Source organism: Columba livia, chromosome 1 (genome assembly GCF_036013475.1).
Source record: "Columba livia isolate bColLiv1 breed racing homer chromosome 1, bColLiv1.pat.W.v2, whole genome shotgun sequence".
NCBI lineage: Eukaryota > Metazoa > Chordata > Aves > Columbiformes > Columbidae > Columba > Columba livia.
Window position 1 is genome coordinate 206,122,338 of NC_088602.1, and position 9,830 is coordinate 206,132,167.

The window sequence follows — 9,830 nt, forward strand, 5'->3', positions numbered from 1 at the left end:
CTACTGACTAGTTTTTAAACTGATAACGCAGTCCTCAAAAACATTTCATTTTTTTTTTTAAATCCCCAAGAGTTAAAAGTTAGAAAAAGTTAAAAGTCATCTGACATGTCTGAGCTAACTAGTAAGACTATTATTGTAGTCAAAGAGATAAATAGGCAAATAGGCATTCAAATGTTCACAGGTATGAAGGGTAATTCAGGTTGGAAGGCATCTCAGGAAGCACTCTTGTCCAACCTCCTGCTCAGAGCATTCCTAGGATATTTATAGTCTTACCCTAAAGCCCCTGTCTAGAAGGGTGAGGTACACTGCATCATGTAACTGATTCACAGAGAGTCAGGGAAACTGGATCCGTTGTGGACATCTGCATCATGGACATCTAAATGAGGCAAAATGAATCTCACCTCCAATGCTTAGTTACCTGTGGTTTCTGCAGATGCAGAGGTCAGAGCAGGAAGAAGTAGGAATTCTGCTGATATAACTTGTCTTGTTCAAAGGTAAAGAATCACAGTGGAGAGCTGCAGGATGTTGTATGCAAAGGAAGAAGTTGTTTCACATGAAAATTTCTGTGATCACAATTTGATAAGTACAGAGAGACTTAGGGAGTTCACCTAGTTTTGAAATGCAGAATCCAGGACTTTCTGTGCAAGCAAAGCAAGTCCAACAGCCACTAACATGAGTTCTAGCAAATACTTGCTCTTCAGACTCTCATTCTTTAAATGTTGATTTGAAATACAAAGCTCAATTTGGCTAGATTAAGGTTGTGATTTTTAAAAGCTAGTTGGGAATCCTGAACTCAGTCCCAACGGCAACCTAATGTGACAATAAAGTAACTTCTATTTGTAAGTGGTCCATTAAGGTGACGTGTTTAATATAGAATTCTAGTCCTTGTGCCACTAAGTTGCTTTATTGTCACAGCTGGGCATTTTGCATTGGTTAACTGCTGTAAAGAAAGAACAGTCTATTTTGAATAGACTGTCTGAGACATAAAGAACTAACCTCTGTTTGCCTCCAAACTCTTTTCTACAACTGCAGAATAATATTAATTGCGGACCCATAATTACTTTTCTCTGAACCTACTAGTCTAACAGTGTTGATTTAAGATATGGATGATATTTTATAGGAATTGGTCTAGAAAGGGACATGGGGACAGAGTAGGCTCTTGATTTTGAATATTAAAACTTGTTTCTTCTATTGCCTTTTAAAAGGTTGCATGCGTTGATACACCACTGAAAAAATTTTGTCATTTAAATAGTTAAAGAAAAAGACTAAACACACCCTCAAAGAGTTGTGAAGGTAGCAAGGCAAAAGCGACTTTACAAACATTAAATGCGAGGAGAAGAAATAGTGGATCATTTCTTAGCCAATTAATATCTACTTAGAAGCTTGTGCCCTGGTGTGCACATGTAACTCTATTTAATGTTAATGAAAGTTATGTGCATGCTACAGAGAAGGCTAGACTTCTTAAAAGGGGTTGTTCAAATTGCTTCCTGCAGATACAGGTCAAAGATTAATCATTTAATTTGCCTTCCACTGCATTACCCAAAAAAAAATAAAAAAAAAAGAAAAAGGTTGATGTTAACAACAATACACAGTACTCAACTGCAAATGCTGAAGTTGCATATATTACTCCTACTATATTTTTGTCAAGTTTCCAGGCCATCAATGCCATTTCACTTTCAAAGTAAGAGGAAAAAGTGACAGATTACTGTGATGAAATGGATGAAATGTTGAGGTCACTTGTACAACTGTAAAGAAAGCTCAGATTCTGGAGATTCATTTGTCATTACACGTGATTTTGATTCTTGCACTGGTTAAGTAAACGGAGAAAAAGTGAAACTGGAACAGAGGGTCTAAAGACTTCAGTGATGCATAAGCAATAAGAGATTAGTTCTGTTTTGCTGGATTTGAGTAGCTCTAATAGACAGATGTAGAGTTCAATAAACTGATATAGTGCTTATAATTGGATATCAATGGCCTATTCACCACAACAGACACAAATGTGAACTCATCAAAGTGGTCTTCAGTAGATTTTCTTTCAATTTACATATGTAAATCTTATTTTCTGTATTCAGATGTAACCACTACATCTACCCGACTGACACGAACAGAGGACTTTAAGTTTTCTGTTTGCCTTTTGTCTTAAATAGTCATTTACATTTGGACTTGTTGTTTGAAATGCCATCTAATCAAATCAGTAGGTAATCAAGGCAGTAGCCTTGTATTTCTACTTTGAGTAAGCATAAATGACCAAAGCAAAATGGAAGAAAGAAAAAAAAGTTATTGATCATATTCTAACATAAGCACCTTCTTTTGTTCAGAAGAACTATACTTTGAAATTATTATGTTGAGAATGAGGAAAGTCTAGACAGGTAGTTCAGATGACAGGGACACACACTTAAGATTTTATTTAATTGTCTGAAACCAGGCATTTAATGTTATTTGAAGTGCCCTGAGGTATCCAGAACATCTGTGCAGGTTTGGAAGGTGTAATGCAAGACTCATGGGAGAACCATACCTTTGTGGAAGGGCAGATGGATTTCAGATCCTAGGGAATTTGAAATGGGATCAGATACCTGTGTTTGAGTAACCAAGTAATCCTCAGACAACTGCATTTTAGACTATACATTTTCTATGCATAGGCATCTACATGACAACTCTAAGATCTTTATAGGAATTGGAGATCTAAGGCCTGACTAATTTACTCACAAATGGGCACAGACTGTTGTTTGAAATGTCCTAGATTATCCTGGTGTATCTCCAGCTGCTCGCCCAGAAAGACATACATCTTCCATATGTTCCATGGCACAGCTGCCAAGACCGAGCTGATGCGTTGGACTCCTGAGTTCATATCACACGGCATTAGGAGTTTGAGTCATCTCAGTGAGTGGAATCTCTAGTCAACATACCTAAGGATATCTTTGAAAACTAACAATCTCAGTCAACCTATGTTTGATTATTTATGAAACAAACAAACAACAAAACAACAACAACAAAAAAGCCAACAACAATAAAAAAAAACATCCCCAGGAAAACTTCACTGATGTTCATTGATTATAATACCCTTACACATGCCACATAACATGTAGACACCTCAAAGTAAACACCTACATTTGTCTATCTTAGCTGTGCTCTTTATCCTTTTATTCAAATTAAGTGAATCCAGACTGAACGATGTTTGAGATGTCTTAGTTCTTTGTAATGTGTTAGGCTGTCCCTCTCTGTGGCACACATGCCATGCCCCTCTAAAGACCCACTAGAGTTCATTTGGTGCTTCAAGATTTTTGTATTCTGCCTTTACCAGTTACTCAACCATTGCAGAAGTTCTGTCAGAACCAAGATTATATTATATGAAGACCCAAATAACATTAAATCAAGAATAACACTGCCTATCTAACATTAAGAATCCTACAGCACTGTAGAAATTACTTTTCCTTGCACACTTAATATGATCTGTAGAATAGTGATAACTTGAATGGACAGGGAGAGAAAAAAAACATTTGGGTTGATTTGTTGTTATTTTTTCAGCTGAGAGAAGTAATGGTAACATTAACAAATATTTTGTGGGGTAGATTTTAGAAGGACTTGATGGGAGAGTTTAGGAGGTCTTTAACTTCAAAATAAGGATATAGGTGCAGAAGACAGGTAAACAGGGCATAGGCATAGGTCTGGGATTATAATTAGTGATGATGTGTTTATACAGCAGGAAGGACTGTAGTTTGGTTTGACAGGGACAGGCAAGAAAAGCTAAAGTACACTCAGAATACCTGAAGCATGCTCTCATGTTTGCTTCTACGTCTGCTGATGGCATATGTCACAGCTGTGAAAGTGTAGAAAGAGAAGGAATGCATGCAGTTGCCTCCTCTCAGGTCTTTCAGCCCATGGCCCAGTTTCTCTGGTCTCACTCTTCCAGCCACACCTTGTGAGATCTTGTCCCTGTACTCTGAATAGTTCTCTTCTACATGATTAGCCTGGAGCTACGTAAGACAGTGTGCTAAAATAGTCAAAGTTGTTCAGGTGAGCTCAGAGAAGACTGCTAGAGACAACAAAGATTCTTGATAAAGTTTACCTAAATGACAATGTTTTGTCAAGCATCAAGGTTTGAGCTGCTAATTTTTCTTTTATTCAAGAAAACCCACCAATTCAAGGGCCAAATCTTTAAGGACAAATTTCTAACCCTTTTTACCCCCATGCAAACCCGTATTTTCAGCTAGGAAAGACAGGTTTGTTCTTAATGAAAAGCAAGAACATTGAAAAAAAGGCAAATGATGGGATAAGAAAAGCAGTTCTAAAAACTACCATATCATCTGAGTAGTTTGCTTTAAAGTCATTTGGCATTTGCATTTAGATGCAAAGTATTTGTATTCCCATGATCCCATAAAGCCTGCATCATATTTCTATGTCTTTACTTTTCTCTTCACTCTTAACATAAAATTAACTCCAGCTAGACTGCTGAGCTTCTGACTAATACTCTCAAATCAGCCCCAGTTTTGCATTTCAGAATCTCTATCAGCTCTGCAAAACATTGTGTCCTGAGGGAAAGCAACAGTTGGCATTTTTAAAACCTAGAAGCAAGTGTTTGAGTTTGATGAGGCTATAAACTCGTTGACTGATGTTCCGTGCTCAACAGGAGAATGGGTACGAGGAACAAGAGTCTCCAAGGAAAGGGCCTACTCAGTGTCCAGACCCAGTAAATCCTTTGCTGCTTCCTGAGGTTGCAAATAAGGCTGCTGATTACAGGCAGTTTTATCCCAGGGTCTTTATCACTCTTCCTGACAGTTTGTGATTATTTATCAGCAAGATCTAATACCTTAATTTTTTCTGCAAGTTCTCTTGAAAACACTGCAAGAATGAGTTGACGCAGACAGAAAATTCAGTATTCCACACGGGGAAGCAATTCTTTAATAAACCTGATCTTTCTCTATATAATATTCCATCAGTTATATTTCTCTAATGAAGCTTTATTTGACAGATTCAGACTACTGCAGGATAACTTAGCATGGTTCTGAAAGCAAGCTTTCAAGCCTCGGGAGGTCAAACTGACTACATCTTTTTAATGGATAGGCATGAAGCAACGCAATGACCTAAGAGCTGTGAGAAATAAGGAAACATTCTGTCATTGCTGCCTTTCTGATTAACTCCCTGGCTTTCTCCTGTGATTACTGGAGATTTTCCAGTCAAGAAACACCTTTTGCTTGACACTGATACATGCTGCTTATGTGACATGAGAAAATGTAGGAAGTCATCATCTCCTCTCCAAGTGGTAAAAGACTGAGGAATGGTTTTTCTTCAAATCCATAACACAAGCATTGCTATAAAGGACTAGTTTTATGCTTTTGGCCAGGCAATAGGAGGAAAAAAAGGAAAAATAATTTTTGCTGTTAATTTCAATGGTTTAAAAATTTCTTTGGAAAAGTAGTTTAACATAAGAATTTGTGTTTTGATACAATTCTAAAGTTCTTTGCAAGTACTATAGAAAAAAATAATTTCTGTGAGACTTTGGGGATTGTACAATACTAACATGCTGGAAATATGCCCATGGGTGTTCATTCCCAGGGACTGCAACTCTCCTCACCAAAGCCACCTGATGCTTTCCGAGTAAAGTAATACATGAGTATTATTCAGCCTATTAAATTAGTGGGCTATTTTACCTGTGCAGTGTCACTTTATTTTCTTTAAATATACTCTTCTAAAAAATTCAAGACTTATTGAGACTGTACAAGAGAGTTCACACCAGGGTTGCACTGCAGACACATGGAAATGGAGTTTGAGAAAGAGGGTTTTATTATTCTCTTTGCTTTGAAATGTAGGTTGGCATCTTTTTAGCAGATGTGTCAGATGAGGTCTTCATATAACCTCTTTGGGGAGTGAGTGGTTGAGGTTTCCTCTGTGCTTATCTGTAGTGAATGTGATTCATCAATGTAAGACAGAGTTACTCAGATTTTAGCTCTGGAGGTCTTGGGTCAAACACTGGTATGTCAGACATCAGAACAGATAGCTCTTGTGCTGGAAACAGTGAAGGTGGCAATCAGCAAAACTGGCAAAAACACAACATTAGGACAGACACAGCTTACAGTCCTGTATAGATTCCTAGTTTTGGTTGTATAGCGAGCCCATGAGCTTTCTTGTTTGGCGTAAGCTGGAAATGCAATAGAAAAGTCTTCTACAAACTTCCTCTGAGCAGGCTAACACTAGGGGTACAAACATTCCCAGAAAAAAATACAGGATGCATATGTGTTTGCACTTCAGGTACACTGAAACAAAGGGCATAGATATTTCTGTCTAATGATCAGAAGGGAGAAGATACCTGGCATTGGAATAATCCAATTTAACACACAATCAAGCACAAATAATAACCCATCTTCTGAAGATTATGAGCATTATGGCAGAGGTGATATACAGCATAGAAAGAGATTACACATAGATCAAGTCAATCTTTTCTTTTTCCTCCCCCCCCCCTCACTGAATCCATGCTTTCAAAATCTGACTGTGCTGATGGAACTATTGTTTTAGCCAGGACTAAAACATAAGGGTGAGAACAGAAGAACAGCCACACAGAGAAGCAGAAGGACCATGAAATACTGTGAACCTTATCTCTGACAACATCCCACAGCAAATATTTAGGAAAGAATATAAGCACAAGACAAGATGCAGTGACACACCTATGGAAACTACGGTTCAGGGATTTCGAGGGAAAAGGGGATGTTTCTGTAGTTAATAGACATTACTCAATTTTCATTCTATGGATTTGTGAGGTACTTTTTGAACCTGTGCATACTCTTTTAACACCTGCAGCACCCCGAAGCATGGAGTTCACAGATGTTCTCTAAAACTTTACACATTTTGTATTAAAAAGGATCTGTTTTGTGCCACTATGTCATAGTGTCACTGAGCGTCTTCTAGTTCTTGCACTGGAGGAGACAGCTAGCAGTCAATCCCTGTTTACAGTAAACAGTCAATCCCATGACACTCATGGTTATGTAGATTTCTATCATACCACGTTGAGTCATCTTTTTTCCACACTAAAGGATCTTAGTCCATTTAGCTGTTCCTTACACAGAAACCATCCCACATATTTGATTATCTTTTGTCAGTTTTCTCCGGGCCCCTTTTACTTGTAGTATATCTTGTTCGAAAAGGAAAGCTAGAATTGTACTATTCAAGGTATGGACACTGATAGTTTAATAAAAAACAGCAAAATTTTCTTCATCATCTTCTATACTTTTCCTAACAATTACCAAAGTTCACTTTGTTCTTTAACTATTCCTAAACACTGATCAGCTAAGTATTGATGATAAGCTCAGGATCTGATTTCTGACAATGAGTGTCAGTTGATAATTGTATACATGAAGTTGATTGTTTTCTCTCAAGTGCATTTCTTTACATTTATCAACACTGAATTTCATTTTTATTTGTCATTTATCCCTAGTTATTCTGTAGTTTCTTATTATTTTGAATAACCTGAATGCCTTAAATAACACAGGTGGCCAGCCACTTGCACTGCCATTTGGAATCTAATCCAGAACATGTATCTTGAATAGAGTCAGTCCTGACATAGCCTGGATGAGACATTTGTACATTGTAAAAGAAAAAAAAAAAAAACATGAGAAACACTGTTCTTGGTAAAGAAGCTCTCCCCGTTTCTTACAACTGAAATGGGAAAGTTTTATTTTATAAACTCTACAACCTACTTGGAGAACTCTGTTGACATTTGAAGGTCCAGTTGATTTCTTTTGCTATTAAACGTGTTTAGGTCTATTTTAAAGTATCAAAACTGTGATGACTAAACTACCCTTCCAAAACTATTATTCCTAGCAAGAAAGTGATAGCAGTCTGGAAACTAAATTTGTTACCTCATGTCCATGTCAGGCCATTTTATGTCAAAAATTGAGCCTGTCGAGATAACAGGAACTGCCCAATTAGAGGTAATTAGCCCAGCAGGACAGCCATTGCCACAAAGGTGTCTTGGATATTGGCAACCTGAGAAAGGTCAAGATAGTAACTTGAAATGGATATATAATTTGCCTGTTTTGATCACAAGCTTTTCTAGCCTTGTAGAAAGTCAACTACAATGACCTGTTTTGGGGGCCTTGGAGTGCTAGAACCAAAAAAAAAGCGAACATATTTAATGATAAATATAATGATAAAGGTGACCCCAGTGAGGAACCTGAACTAGGCGAGGAGTATATTATCTTTCAGGGATCATGAACTTAGTGTAGACATAATAAAGTAAGTTTCAGTAGCTCATAGTATTTTAAAGGAATGTTTGATTATGAATTACAAGGTCTGGCTGTGTTTAAAAAAAGCAGCAGTCACAGTCTCCATCCCTTGAGGACAATGTGGTAAGTATATACTTGCATTTACTCCTAAACTGTTAATTTATTAGGTTAATTGGACAGTAAAAGACATTGCTTCCATCATGAAGTTCTGCTGTTTTATATTTCAAGTTTGGCATCTCGACCTTAGTTATTGAACTTTCCTTCTTCTGTGTCCCATGATATTGTGCAGAAGCAGTATGAGCAAGTGCAGTCTAACCCACTTGAAATAATCATCCTCAAATTGTGGGAAGTGGAGCAGTTATTCACAGAGGGAAAGCTCACATTAAAATGTACATTTGATGCTAACAAGTATCGCAGACAGCTCTATCAACTGTCAGGATTTCATTTGGCACTCCTCAAATTGGACATCTCTCTGTTTGGTAGTCAATGGGATTAGTCATGTGAGAACGACTCATTTGGAAGCAGTGACCTGGCCCAAGTCCTCTGGCACCACTTAACTCTCACGTAAGTCCTTGTGCTCAACGGATTCAGCATGAGCAATGGTTGTTGGAAGCTGCCATCTCCTTCAAAACTCTGAGATGAAGATGAGCAATTCCATACCAGGCTAACAGAGATAACCTTGGGGAGTAGTTATGCACTCATTTCAAACACTTGAAAGAGGAACAAAAAATATGAAGTTGCTATTGAAGTATAATTAAGATAGTGTTTTCAAGTACAGTGTAACCTTAAGGTGGAGGAGTAAGAGAGTTAAATTGGAACCACTTACAAAGCAGTAAAAGCTCCACTGCATGAGGCACTCTGCATGCACAAAATTATAGGATTAGAAAATATTCAGCCAGTCCAGTGCCTGCATAGACAGAGGTTTGTAAAGGACTTTTTAAATGCTTTTCTATTGAAAGAGGAAAGAAATGAGAAAATGCAGGCTGAGAAAGGTGAATATGCGTAAGTGGCCAGAGGGGTCATTTGGCTGAAGTATACAGAAGTCCAGAACACCTCCTGAATACTTTTTGAACCTGTTTAAACTTAGATAAAAAAGATTGAAGCTTCCTCTGTGGCTCTAGAGTATGCTGATTTTTTTCTTAGACCAGGGAAGTCTTGGGATCTGCTTACAAGTGCTTAATATTTTCAATCTTTTATTTTATATTTTTTTTCATCAGAAAAGCTAGAAAAAATATTTTCTGCTGAAAACTTCAAATCCAAAGTAGTGCCCTGTTGGCAGAAGCCTTGTGTGTACCCACTTTCATGCCCTGAGCACCAATGAGAAAAAACAGTCCTTGGTGAAGCTTCCCAGATCATGTTTTAAATGTCTGTAAAGTACTAGGGGAGAAATACCTTTATTTGCACACATAAACCACAAAAGGGCTTAACTTTATGAGAGGGTTTGGGAAAATATTGTATTTTTTTGGTCCAAACCTGAAAATACCCAGTTATGTTTGATGCATGGGTGTTTTAAGAATCATAAAGGTCTTCTCATAGCTCTAATTCATTGCATGCAACAGAACCATCTATTACTCTCTGTTAACTAATGAGGAAGTCTTGAATGGCTACCTTTGT